This window comes from Tympanuchus pallidicinctus, unplaced genomic scaffold, assembly GCF_026119805.1.
Source record: "Tympanuchus pallidicinctus isolate F22 unplaced genomic scaffold, pur_lepc_1.0 scaffold3, whole genome shotgun sequence".
Taxonomy (NCBI): domain Eukaryota; kingdom Metazoa; phylum Chordata; class Aves; order Galliformes; family Phasianidae; genus Tympanuchus; species Tympanuchus pallidicinctus.
In genome coordinates this window covers 13,129,074-13,142,885 of record NW_026294747.1, presented here as the reverse complement: position 1 = coordinate 13,142,885, position 13,812 = coordinate 13,129,074, and the positions used below count along the sequence as shown (strand labels likewise).

Here is a 13,812-nt window from a genome sequence, read left to right as displayed (position 1 = left end):
CTTTGAAAAAAAAAGGTCAATATTCAATTTTAAGCTATATAAAGAGGGAGCAGAAGAACAAGTACGTGCAATTTTTCTTTCTCAAGTAGTGGTTTCCATCAAAGCAACTTGGCATGTGAAAGCTCCTGGTGAAGGAGAGAACCAAACATAAGAAAGTAAACCAGAAAAAACAGGATGGGGAATGAGGGGTTACTTCATGTGCAATAAATAAAACCTCCTGTAATCTTTGGTCTTGTGAAAAGGTCAGTAGTGCTGGTGCCAAATAACTCCTTGCAGCAGGAATGCCGGACAGCAGTGAGGCTGCCAGGGCCAGTGGGTGCCTCTCTGCTGAAATGAATGGGAAGGATAAGACAGACAAAATGCAAGATGTTGAATGGAAGCTGAGTGGAGTGGTTGCTCAGGGCTTGGGAATGGTGTGTCTTAAGAGCTCTCTAAAGTTCTCCAAAAGACCTCTGCGTGAGGTGAAGCTCACAGCTCCTCATGTAGTTCATGGATGTCATTGGCCATATGACTTATGTCTGAGACTGACCTGGAAGAGGTTTGCACCTCGTTTGCTCCTGGATCTCTTGTCACAGTCAGAACAGGTGAGGCTGGAAGGCACTTCATGAGATCATATATTATAACTTCTCCACTCAAGCCAGATCAAATTGTGCAGGATCATGTCCAGTTGGGTTTCGAATATCTCCAAGAATGGAGATTCCACACCTTTCTGTGCAACCTGTGTCAGAGTTCAGAGTTCAACCATCCTCACAGTAAATAAATAAATAAATAAATAAAGGAAAAGATTCTTTAGTATTTAAATGGAATTTCTCTTCCTTCCAGTTATGCCCATCACCTGCCACCCTGTCACTGGACGTCACTGGAAAGAGCCTGACTCAATCTTTCCTTCTCCAGTAAGGTACTGACATATAAGATCATCCCTAAGCCTTTTCTTCTCCGGGATGAACAGCCTCAGCTGTCATCCTCTTCCTCACATGACAGATAACTGCGATCCCTTAATCATCTTTCTGAGTCTTTGCTGAACTCATTCCAGCACATCTATGTTACGTATTGAGGCAACCAGAACTGGATCTAGATCTCCAATGCTGAGGACAGGGGTAGGATCACCTCCCTCAATCCTTCCTAATAGCCCAGGATGCTATTGGCCTTCTTTGCCATAAAGACAATATTGCTGGCTCACAGTCAGTTCATTGCCCACCAGGAACCCTTTTTCTGTAAAGCAGCTCTGTAGTCAGCCAATTGGCTCCCAGCTCATAGTGGTGCTCTGGATTTATTCCTTCCCATTCCATTGCCCTTTGAACTTTCTGAGGTTTGATGTATGGATTTGACCCATATCTCCATACGCTAAGGTCCCTTTGAGTTGGAACCACAGCCATCTGCTCTTTTAACTTTTCCTCCCAGTGTTGCATCACAAGCAAACTTGCTGAGGGTGTCCTCATACCCATCATCCAAGTGATCTTAATGAAGATGTCAAACACAGCTGGCCCCAGTATTAACTCCTGGAGTGCACCAATAGTGAATGGTCTCCAGATGGGCTTCATGCTGCTGATCACAACCATTTGAGCTCAGTAGTTCAGCTAACTTTCGAGCCACCTCACTATTCATTTATGCCATCTATATTTCATCAGTTCATCTATGAGGATGTTATGGCAGACAGCGCTGAAAGCCTTGTTAAAAATGGCATAAACAACATCCTCTGCTATCCTCTCATGCACCAAGGCAGTCATCTCATCGTGGAAGGCTATCATGATGGTCAGGTCTGATTTTAGCATATCAAGTTTTCCAGAGAGTAAGGTTTTGAGAAATCAGAGAAAGGGAGCCACACCTCATCTCTCTCTGGCCTTGGTTTTCATAATAGTTTGGGGGAAATTTGTGTTTGAGCTTTTGTTGTAACTAAGAATGCCTGTCTCCCTTCTGGGGACTTATGTATGTAAGGCAGAATTTGCTGTAAAAGCTTAGTTACATGTGCTAGAATTCTAGACTCTGCTTTGGCATGAACTAAGAAAAAGAATAATCATTTAAAAATAAACCTAGCTATTGTATTTAACCTTGGCCCATGCAGCCAGTGATATTTTGTGAGACGTTCCAGCTATCCACAGATTCTTTTCACCAAAGCTTCCCTTCAGGAAACAAAATAAATTAATGATACAAACAGGAAGCAGCTGTCTTTTCCTAAATAATAATTAAAATGGGGTCCCCTTAGAGACGGGGAGGGGGGGGGGGGCGGGGGGGGGGCAGGGAAGGGAATAAAGGGGAGGGAAAAGACCTGAAAAACTGTCGGTTTAACTTTGACCAGCCTTCAGAGGATAGACTTAGAATAGTGACACAAGCTGTGAGGCCAGGAGGACTTATTTTCTTATGAGCCATTTTTGGATTTAAAAAAAAAGAAAAGGAAAGGTCTGTGAGATGGGCAGATGAGCAAGACAGAGGAATGTTGCTCTCTCAAGGCACACAAGCACTCCTCCTTCAGTAGCATTCATATGGAAAGAAAAATTAATCATCATAATCATTGATGCTGTTCTTCAGTGGCTTTCATCTGCTATCAGCAATCACTAGGAAATTCCAGGGTGTTCCTGTCACAGTTCCTTGAAATTCCTCTTTAAGAAAAAAAGAGGACAAGAGGGCTGGAAGCTCAGCTCCTTCCAGTAGCACCAGGGAGATGGTCCTGCTGTGCCCCACACTATACTGGAAGTGCAGGGACCCTAGAAGTACAGGGACCCTAGAAGTGCAGGGACTTCTTCCCCAGGGTCTTAGCACCGCAGCCTGTGGGTGACCGCAGAAATGTCTTGGACTCCAGCAAAGAAACCGGGGGAGATAACCAAGGCAGCCAAAGCCACACACAGCACAAGTGCTGGGACTTTTTATCTTCTGAGATAACTGGCCGAAGCCGTGAGTTGATACAGTGTGATGGTGTATTTCATAGCAGCATAAAATCACGTTTTACTGCAAACCACAATTTTGAGTTTACCGTCTCCGAGGAGAAAGTGTCATGACATAAATGTATGACATGGCCCTAAGAAGATTCCAGATGCTTCTTCAGTGAGTGCCTTGCCATTTGCTTGCATAGCCCTTACCTATGGCGCTAGGCGATTGTTGCTGCTGATCATAACATGTGCAGCTTATTGGAAGCTTTTTATGACTGCAGTTTCCAGTCATAAAAGACCATAACCAACAACAAAAGGTACTGGTAAGGCACTGGAACAGGTTTCCCAGAGAGGTGGTAAATGCCCCATCCCTGGAGACATCCAAGGTCAGGCAGCATGGGGATCTAAGCACCTGATCTAGTGAATGTGTTCCCTGCAATTCCAGTTGCAGAGGAATTGGACCAGATGGCCTTTAAGGGTCCGTTCCAGTTCAAAATGGTCCTGTGATTCTATGATAAACCTGTGCCATGAGGCCTGATGAATTAGCTAGTGCCACCTCCCAGATACAGAGCTGGCAAGATAAACAAGCTTTGTGTTAAATTTGTAGGATTTCAAGACTCTGCTTAGCAAGAAAATATCCTTCTGTCAGCTGCCAAACATACCACTGAGCTACTAAATGTGGTAGGGATTTGCAGGTGAAGAAGGAGATGGTAGAAAAATTGGTGACAAGCCTTGAAGTCATCAGAATGTCACAAATATTGATTTCTGTTCCCTTCAAGATGTGGAAACTCCATGAATCAAAGTTCTACACCAAATCTATCACAGTTTTCTAGAACTGATGGTTTTAAAGATAGGAAGACAATAAGACATCCGGATCTGAGAAAGATTTTGACACAGCCCCTTTTCTCTGTCCTCAGTGTCCCTATTACCTTTCTTCCCCGTTTTTTTCTCTTTATGTCCTGTTCTAAAATCTCGTGTTGACATCCTCTGAATTAAATGAGCAGCAATACATTTTCATTTTCAGCTGGGCACAGCAGTCTCCTGCCAGCCTTATATCTGTAGCACTAAAGAGGCAGTGCTAATCTAGTGGTAAAAATGCAAAGGCTTCTTATAACAACACAGGGCTTGGAAGTTTCAGAAAGTTCAGGCAGGGCTGTCTCAAACACTTAGCAACCTTCACCAGGTCACAGACTTTTTCCACAGAAAGTTTTATCTTAAGTTCCTCTTAGATAAGGATGCTGTCTTGACAGTCACCATGGAAATTCCTGTCTGTGTCCTCTGTGTGAGAGGGAAACGTGTTATGGGTCTCTGATGGAAAAGGAAACATTGCCATACGAGGAATTTGCAATGTGTGTGCAGTTCCACTGGAAGCACTGTTCTCTCCTTGCCTCTGTTGTCACACATGATCTCTGCTGTAATATCCAGCACTAAATAAGATGATGCAATTTACCTCTTTTCTGCCATGAGGTGCACTGAAATAATAATAGCAGGGTGTTCTCCTTCCCATGGTCAGAAGACGTTCAGTAGAACTAGTGAATTCTGGACAAGCACAGCTCTTAAAACAGAAAACTTCAAGAGCAACAAAAGGAGTTAGTACTTCTCTAGTGCCACAGAAGCACCTCCATGGGGTCCTAAGAACAAAAGCAGATGGCAATGTGGATATCACTTTTGGTTTGGCATGCGCTTGCTGCATTATATGGAGCAAAACCAGCAGGGTTGCTTGTAGTGTTAAACATCAGTGAAGCTGATGTGCTTTACTTTGCAGGGTCTGGCCTTGCTGAAATGCAAAATCATTAGATGTCCTCCACTTAGCATGCCTTATCTTCCCAAATGAAGCTGTCACAGTAATAAAATTTGGAGAAAATCAGTTTAAATTGACATTTAAACAGCAAAGCACAAAAGAAGGAGGAAAGAAAGGAGACGTATGTCTTTTGAGGCTTCTTGGCTCCCGACAGTGTATGTGCCCTCGTTTTTAGTTCAAACTAAATTAATCTATTAAGGTGCAGGAAACCTAATTTCATATCTGACTCTTCTTGGGCAGACACTAGAATACCAAAAAAGGCAGCTAGGTCTTTATCACAATGCACAATTCAAGGGAAGTAAGAGGTATTATTCATGAGGGTGTGACGTGATGGCCATGCTGATTCACTCTTGCACTCCAAAGCCCTCCCAGTATTTCCTAAGCCTTGTAGCACTTGGAGTCACATTTACAAGGGTCCTTATTTGGTGAAGAGGGATACATGTTTAGGCCAACCCTTTTCCCTCCCTGCCACAAGTTATTGTTTTAGAAATGGTTCACAGGGGTGTTTTGGTTTTTGTGTGTGTGTGTGTGTCTGGTTGGTTTTTTGTGTGTGTGTGTTTTTTCTTTTTCTTTTCTTTTTTTTTTTTTATAAGATTAAGCTCCCTGTGGCTAAGAATAGCTTCTGTGATTATGTGAGCAGCAGCAAAATGTAAAAAGAGTGTGAATAATGTGAATGTCACTGGAGGCAAAAATCCCACTCCACCCGTCGCGACACAGTCCACTTTGATATGTCTCCGGGTGGCGCTTGGCTAATTTTGTATCTTCCTCAGTGGGATCTCCAGTTGATGTGACAAAAGGGATAGCAAAGTGAGAGCAATCATTTTGCATCAAGTAATGCCTCTGGTACTGTAAACATGCTGATAATCAGAGACTGCCAACCCCAAAGGGCTATGAGCATTGGCCAAGCTGGTTGTTTTGTTCCATAACAGATGGCTTGTTATGAAGTACCCCAAGTTTTCAACTGATGGATTCTCATAAGGTAGCTCCTGGTGTAGCCATGCCTGCTTTGCTCTCTGACTGCTTGGAGAGAGCTACAAATAATGTGGGGTTTTTTTTCCCAAATTATCTCTCAGGGGCCCTAGCATCCTGATAGGTCCTGATTCTCACCAGTTTCTCAGAACCAGAGTAGGAAACCCAGGACAGGAGGCCTCAAAGGACCAGCTGGAAGGATATGAAGAGAAGGCTAACAAAGCCACTCAGCTGTAATTTGTAGACTCATCATTAAGTGCCGTTTTCCAGGGAAGAGAGAGCTGAGAATGGCTCAAACTGTTGAAACTACAAATAAACCTTTTAAAACAGATTCCAGGTGGAAAGAACAAAGTCCTGTGTGCCTGAGTTTGCTGAGAAGCTGTAGTGGAAATGCTAAGTCATAGCGTGAACCAGTGATTGAGCACCTGGTGGGAAGGCAGTACCAAATCAGGGGAACTCATGTGTATGCAATACACCTGAGTGACTGGAAGGAGTGGAGCCAGGATCAGCCCCTTCCCAGACTTCGCTTAAGGGTTGGCAGTGCCTCCTTGAAGGGTTCCGAAGGTAAGCAGCTTCATTTCTTTGTTTATATGCCTATAGTTGTTGTGTTAGACCAAGTCCTCACTTGCTGCAGCCTAGGACTTTGCTGCTTTGCTGTCACTGCTGTACTTTCTATTGCATTACAGAAGCTGAAGCAGTTCATCTGAGATGTGCTGTATTAGCTGCTTCAGTATTTTCTTGCCCAGGTGCCCGTAAGTATTCAGAAACTAAATGGGCAAACTGGTGACCAGAGTAGAATTATAATTTAATGCTGCCATCTGGGTTTGCAACAGTTTCAGCATGGTCTGCTGGAGTGGGAACAAGTAGGACAAGAATGCAAGAGAAGTAGCGATGTACAGAACCAATATTATTGCCAAACACTTGATGATATCAAGTGAGTAAAGTAATGGACTACTTGGGAATTATGTGCATAGATCTCTCTGAAAGTGATGCCTCCTGTTTATTTCCGTGGGAACTACCACAGATACAAAGAGCACAGTAACAGTGTTTGATAGAGCAAATTCTCAGCGCTACAGCACACTATTTTTCAGCATAGTCACCACCATTAGCTATGCATTTTTGCCTGTGATGAACAATTATCTGCGTGCTTGTAAAAATCTACACCAGTGGAGGTGTCCCACTGTTTTATAGCTGCTATGATGGCATTGTTGATAGGAAAGTGTTGCCCACACAGTCCATCATTCATCAGCCCAAACAGATGAAAGACAGAAGGTGCCAAATCTGGGCTGTACAGTGAGTGTGGTAGGACAGTCCAGCCAAGATTGACATTGTGTTCCATGGCCTTCAAACTGGTACAAACCTTGGCATTATCTAATCTAACATCAAGCCCCCAACAGAGCTCACAAGTCAAAGCCTAGGGAGGAGTGAGAACAACGGCAAATGTGTACAGTACTTCCCCTCACTGCTTCCCCAGCCTCTAACTATTTTCAGCTCAGGAACTTCCTGAGCCAGATATGGTTTCTGTGTTTTTAGTAACTCTCAGTATGTTTCTTTACAATGCACTCTTCTTGAATCTGTATAAGTGTCTCATATCCACCACATCTCTTGGTAAGAGACCCATAGCTCTTCTACCTGTTGTACTAAGGGCTATCTCCCTTTGTTGGATTTTTAGCTTGAGTCCTTCTAGCTTTAATAATGCTGCCCATTTTTGCACAGGAAGAATCAGCACAACCTGTTCGATCCTGCTCCATACCTTACAAGCCCAGAGGCCTCTCTCATGTACCACCCAGTCATTTCTTCTGTACCTTGAAGATACCTGTTCTACTTGGTAAGAAACTGAGCTGCAGGGCAGATCTTGTGAAGGACTTGTGCTATTTTTGTCTATGGCCTTACCCTCAGACTCCAGTGTGTCTTGTTGCATCCTGTAGTCATGAATGAAAGCCTCCAGCTTGCTTAGAGCCCAAGTTCCAGCTCTAAAGCTGCGAGCATCACGCTTTGACAGAGTTATGGGGATATAAATAATAGCCTGCACTCCAGTCTCAGGGAGGAACTGTTCCTAACCATGCCGTACTCTCACAAGCCATTCTTGGAAGCCTCTTCACTTTCCCATCTTCCCTTGCACCTCCCTAACTTTGCTGCTAACCCATACTCCCAGCTTCATTTCCAGGGTCTTGTGAGGTTATTCATGTCTACAACCTGCTTTTTGTAGGCAAACTTGTGAAGGCTTTGGCTGCAGCCAGCATCTTATCCCTTTTTTCTCATTGTGTTTCATGTGAGGGGCTTACATTGCAAGTGCCCAGAGAAACTAGGAAATTGCCACCTGCCTAAGTCTTGCTGAGTACCCATTGGAAGCATGGCGTGCTCACTTCTGGCTGTGTGTCACTGTGACCTCCTAGCACGCCATCCAAAATAACCTTGTGCATGCAACCAGGAATAGAAAGAAAGGAAGGATGCATTTTATGTAAATGTAGTCAGAAAGTCTGCAAGACAAATTGCTTGAAGTGGTTTGAAAGATAAAGAAAAATGACTCATTTCCAGAAGGAACTATTTCTGCTGGGCTGAGAGGAGTATTGTGCCTTAGACAGGTATGTGGTTGCCATTACAAAAGGTGAATTTTTCTTGTCATGTGGGTGGACTGGAGGTTGACTGGTTCAACATACTGTCCAATGGGCAAGCAGGTGAGGTATGCTTTCTAACACTGACAGAACTCAGCAGCTGGAGAATTTATCAGTTTGCCAGCAGTGTGGTTTTACACACAGCTTTTGCAATAAGTGCCACTGTGTTCTCAATAGAACATGAACCTATGAGGCACATGTTCCCAGGCAAGCAGACTGGCAGCCCAACTAATTTCGAGTAACAGTATATTTAATTAAATGGTCTTTTTGTCATGAAGCCAATGGGCAGCTGTGCAGAGGATGGAGTGACAGTGGCCAGCCCAGGCAGCCTTGTCCCAGCGAGCACCAGCAGAAATTTCCTGTACCCTTGGGCCATCAGCTCCTCCAATGCTGATTGTTCACTGATGTTTGCCAACACTTCCCCACAAATGCAGCTATTTGTGCCCTTATGCAGCAGGCAGAAAGCAGTCACTCACTCTTCCCCTAACCTCCTGCAGACAATTTCATTGAGCTAATCTATGGCTGTTGACAATATCAGATTACCCAGGCTCCAACCAAAAGCAGGTTGTGGCCCATTTCTGAGAGAGACCAGCTATCGTTCATCACAGCTTTCATTACAGCACTCCTGGCTTTTCCAAAGCCCTCCTCCCTTCTCCATCCATGGAGGACAGGAATGCAGTTTCACCCGGAAACCACCTTTCCCTTTTAAGTGAGTGCATTTCTGAGAGGCTTTGGTATTTCCCATCTCTTGATACCACATTTTTTCCACTGAATCCGCAAGCAGCGCCAGGAGCTTCAGCGAGTGCCTAAATCCATCAGCACACCAGGAAGCACAGGAAGCCAAACACCGAAGCTTCCCATCCCGTGTGCAGCCGAGGGGTCAGAGCCGCTCTGCCCTGCGGCGCGACGACCCATTACCGTCCTCCCCTCGTTGCCAGGACAGGAAGGTGCTCTCAGCCCGGCTCCGGCGCCCCAAGCCCTCCCCGGGCCACCTCTTCCTCTGAAGGCATGCCGCAGATGCCGGGGCTGGTGGCCGGGTGGCACAAAGCCTGCATTGTCCGCGCTCGCTGCCCAGAGAGGCGATCTAATTGTCTTCCCCTGCTCACAGCAACAATTTGCTGGCAGCGAGGCTTGTGTCATTATATAACTGGAGATAGCCTGACTTGTAAACAGATCTCCAGAGCATGTCTGTCTTGCCTTATTTTGGATAAACAAGAAGTTCCAGGCTGGCTGATGATACCTTGGTGCTGTTTGCGAGGGCACAAAAAGCAGTGGCAGGGGTGAGCAAAGACTTTGCGGGGGCAGTTTCTCAGGGCATCACCTTCTTGTTCACACTGATAGGAAGTCAGTCGGGCAACTCCGGGAAGCCCGTGAGATTTTGTGGCTCCTTTAGTACTGTTTGATGTCTATTTATTTGTGAGTTTTCCTTTTCCCTCTTCCTATTTCCTAGCACTATTCTATGCTACCTGGGAAGGGCAAAAGCTGTCCTCCTCTATTCCCATCCATGAGGGAACAATTCCATGCATGACTTCTAAGCCAGTGAGGGACTGCCTATCACAGAGGATGATGTTCAGTCTGCTTCCTCCTCTCTTCTGGAGACAAACCCTGCCAGAGAAACCAAAACCTGTACCCTATTGGCTAAACTTTCACCTAAGCAAAGGGAGAGATACCCAAAGATGTCTTCTGCCAGTGCTCATTAGAACTGAATCCAAAGTCACCACATTGTGATAGTCATCTTTTACAGGTATGTATCGTATGGTATTTATTGGTATAGATTGATGTTTGGACAAGGTAATCTCATGGTCTTTTCAACCTTATTCTATGATCTGTGCTGCTCACACCCCTAGGGATGCTCTGCTCCTGAGTTTGTAGAGAAGAAAGTACTCTCCCTTTTTGGCTTTCACCTTTTATGCTTGAGCACAGGATTGTATCAACAGATGCGGATTCTAGTCTGGAAAGCTGCTTGCCACTGACTGCAGGGGACAACTTAATCTTCATGTTGACTTTATTGCTGGGTTTCCTAGATGGCTGTTTTGCTGCCTGAGCCTGAAGTAGCAAGGGAGAAAGGGGAGCCAAAAGGAGAAATGAAGTCCCTTGGCTGGAATTTCAATCCTCTCTGATTTTTCTTTACAAAGACTGAACAGGCTTAGAGGAAAGGGCTGCTCAAGACTTGTCAGAGCCTTCCTGAAGGCAAGTGTCTGCAGTGCTACCCTTCCTGGAGGACTAAATCTGAATATCCCAGCATCAAAAACAGGCTATTTACCTCTTTAAGGACATCCCCTTGCTGCACCTTTCCTCTGCTCTCAATATCAAGCTTGCCTTTTTCTCTCTCTCTCTCTTCTCTTCGCTTTTCCTGGGTGTCTGAAGTTCTGGACACTGTGTCACTCCCACAGAAAGAGGGTAGAAAAATACTGTAAGGTTGCAGCTCTGTTGTAGCTTGGCAGCTGCTGGCTCTGCACGTCCATCTTCCTCCGCTACTCTCTCCCCCACTGTTAGATTCAATTTCATAAATAAATACCCCACGTATTGACGTCATTATAGGCCTTGAGAAATAATACTCCTGCCGCTTTCTTTGCTAAGCATGGGGAATGGAGGAGAGAGGGAGGAGGAACAGAAGCAACAACGTCTTGGAAGATGAAGACTTAATATTCTCCTAATCACCTCCCTCCCTTTGTGGCTATGACCCAGCTGTGAAGAATACAAAGATTACCATTATCAGCGTGCCCTTGTGGCTTGAGAAAGGATAATCGAGTATCAAAAATTCCTATTTCAGACTATTTTTTTTTAGGAGAGAGGATGATGGGGACGTACTCTGGAAGGGTACCCTCAACGGTCCCTGTGCTCCTGTCATGAAATTAAGAAATTTGTATCCAAAATGAGCTCACAGTTCATGTTTCTGTGTCTTAAGACACCAGTGATGTTTCCAGCCATGTCTCATTGAAAATCTCTTTCCCTCGCTTTATTACTGGAGGTCAAGAGGTTGCTTCTTAGACTAAGCTGTGACAAGTCAAAGCCAAGACCACTGACTTTGTGCCTTTTTTTTCTCAGTTCTAACATTCCACTGTGGTACTCCTCAAAACTGTGAAATAATTTGCATTTTTGTTTGTTTATTTTGCTAGAAGAATGAAAGATTCCCTTCTCCGTGTCCTTACTCTTTGCCAAGCAAGAGCCTAGCAGGTTAGAAACCTCAGCTTTCAGATCAGTGTTGGCAGATACCAGGAGAAGGAAGGGAAAGAGGATCTTGCAGGGCTCTCTGCAAAAGCTGGCATGATTTTGATGAGCAAGGCATTCCTTGGGATGCATGCAGCTGGGAGTGCAGCAACAAAGGGGGGACAGAAAAGACACCAGATGTGAAAGTTTCTTATAGCTGATTTGCTTTATTGATAATGTATTACAAGTGGGAAGTGCAATAGGTGCACAACCTGGGAAGTGTGCATCTTGTCTATTGCTGGGTGCAGACAAGTGATGTTGGTGATGAATCAGTGCCTTTCCCAGGCTTCCCCACAGGCATATAAAACATCAGTGGACAATAGTATATATTAAAAAAAAAAAAAAAAAAAATCAGCAAGAAGAACAAATACAGTTCTTCCCTTCATTTAGTGCAGCTAGGTACATCACAAAAAAAAAAAAAAAAAAATATGAGTTTTTCAGAGCAGAAGGATGAAATGGATTGAGCTTTGAGAGAACAAGGAAGTAAAGGAATCTGTCTGTAGGTTTAGTCTATCCTGATGGCATTGGCACTACTCACTGAACACTAAGAAAACAGCCCAGCTGCTTTCTGGATTTATAAATGAAAACTGATCTCTGAAATAACACAGAAGAATGGAAAAAGAAAAAAAGTACATGATTAGCATCCCCCCCCATCCCCTCCACTCACCACCCTCCTTCCCCCCACCAAATCTCTCCATACCCTGAATAAGTCCAGACAGTGATTTACACACCTTGCAAAGGCTGTGGCCACCTTCCTGCAGCAGGCTGCACACTCCTTCCTTTCCTCTGTCCCAATGGGAATCTCATGGGACAAATGCTCTCTGAGGTGATGCTTTGTGCAAAAGTCTGTTGCCCTTTGCCTTCTGCAGAGCTCAACAATAGCGCTGAGACCAAGGGAGTGATTTTTCATGGGGCACCAAACACCATGACAGATTTCTCTGCTGGTGTAGTTCTTTGCTTCTCTGTCCCCATGTACATCAGAAGAGCACAGGAAGTCATTGGATCAGACAGACTGGAGGTTTTTGGGTGTCCAAACCCACTGTAAGCTGTGGAAATCCTCCCCAGGGATTTCCAAGCTATGCCTTGGAATTCATCTATTCATTTTTTAACCTGTGATGGAGATTTGCAGGCAACAGAAGTAACTTGAGGACCCACATAAGAAGCAAAGGTTCCGTCTCAGCCAGTCTCACCCACTCAAGGGGCCTCACTGGACAAGAGCAGGCTCAGAGCTTCTTGGGGCTGCTTGGATCTACCCTTGCAAGCCAGTGTGCTCTTTGCTGAGCCAGAGGACACAATTTAAACAATTTCCCAGTTTTCCAAAAAATGACCCCAGATTTATCACTCTGCTTTGGCCCTATGTCAGTTGAGATGGAAAAGAGCTACTTTCTGATGTGCAGCGGCAGATGTACTCCCACTCTTTGCCAGTATCCCTGGCCTCACTAGCCAAACCTCAACCTGTTTCTGTGTATTTGTTCCAGTGACGCAAGCACCACAAGCACCAGGATGCAAAGTTGTCAAGGTTGTTGGTATCCCAGGAAGTAAGAGAGCTCAGTGCATTGCAAGTGCCAAAGTCCCTATATATTTTATTTTGCAAAACAGAGGGGATTTTTTTGTGCTTTGCCCAAATCTGAGGACACTTCCAGCAGCATCGACACAGTGTTTGGAAATGGCATTGGCATCCTTATTGAGCTCCCAGCCCCAGTTGTTTGCTTGCTGTGGAAGCAGGCAAGAGATGTGGCTGAAGTTTCACCTGTTTTTAAGTCATCTCTGAATGTCCCCCATGACCACGATTTATCAATTTATGCAAGAGGGAAAAAAAAAAAAGCAGAAAGGTAACAAACAAACAAACATGCCAAACAAAACTTCCAGCAGCAACTACCAAAAGCTACAATTAAATCAGTCCTCAGCCCACAAAAGGACACCCGTTCCTGCAAACAAAACTACAAAGGTCAATGAGAGGTGGTGGGGCAGGGACAGGAACAGACCCAAACTTTCTACCTGCAATGAGACCAGCAGTGAATTGGAAAGGACTTGAGATTAAGGTCTCTTGTTTGGTGTGGCCTTCTCCCACCCAACTCCAACCCCAAGAATAAAAATAAACCAAAACTAGAAGAAAAAGTCAGGCTTTTGTATTCTGGATGGATATTTATTTGCTTAACAGGTTTTCTTTTTTTTTTTTTTTTTTTTTTTTTTTTCATTTTTCTTTTTTTTGGTACAAAGCATCCAGGAAAGCTTTTACTTCTCTTTTTAAAAAATAAAAACTAGGTTTCTTTTAAAAAAAGACACATGGAAAGGAAGAAAAAAAAAAAAAATCAATTATTTTCAATTGCTGTTTTTGTTCTGCCTTCCCACC

General features: G+C 44.4%; 1 long non-coding RNA gene across 2 annotated transcripts in view; it reads left to right on the top strand.

The window, feature by feature from the left end:
* Positions 1-11,774, top strand: part of LOC128086822 (uncharacterized) — a 95,937-nt gene extending 84,163 nt beyond the window's left edge. Inside the window, exons 1-4 of one of the 2 annotated variants that reach the window (XR_008209540.1) lie at positions 5,223-6,198; positions 6,468-6,568; positions 7,351-7,462; positions 9,700-11,774. This is a non-coding gene — a long non-coding RNA (uncharacterized LOC128086822). Of the gene's footprint in view, positions 1-5,222; positions 6,199-6,467; positions 6,569-7,350; positions 7,463-9,699 lie in introns of those variants that run through there. The other variant, XR_008209541.1, reaches the window with a different exon arrangement.
* The last annotated feature ends 2,038 nt before the right edge of the window (positions 11,775-13,812 follow it).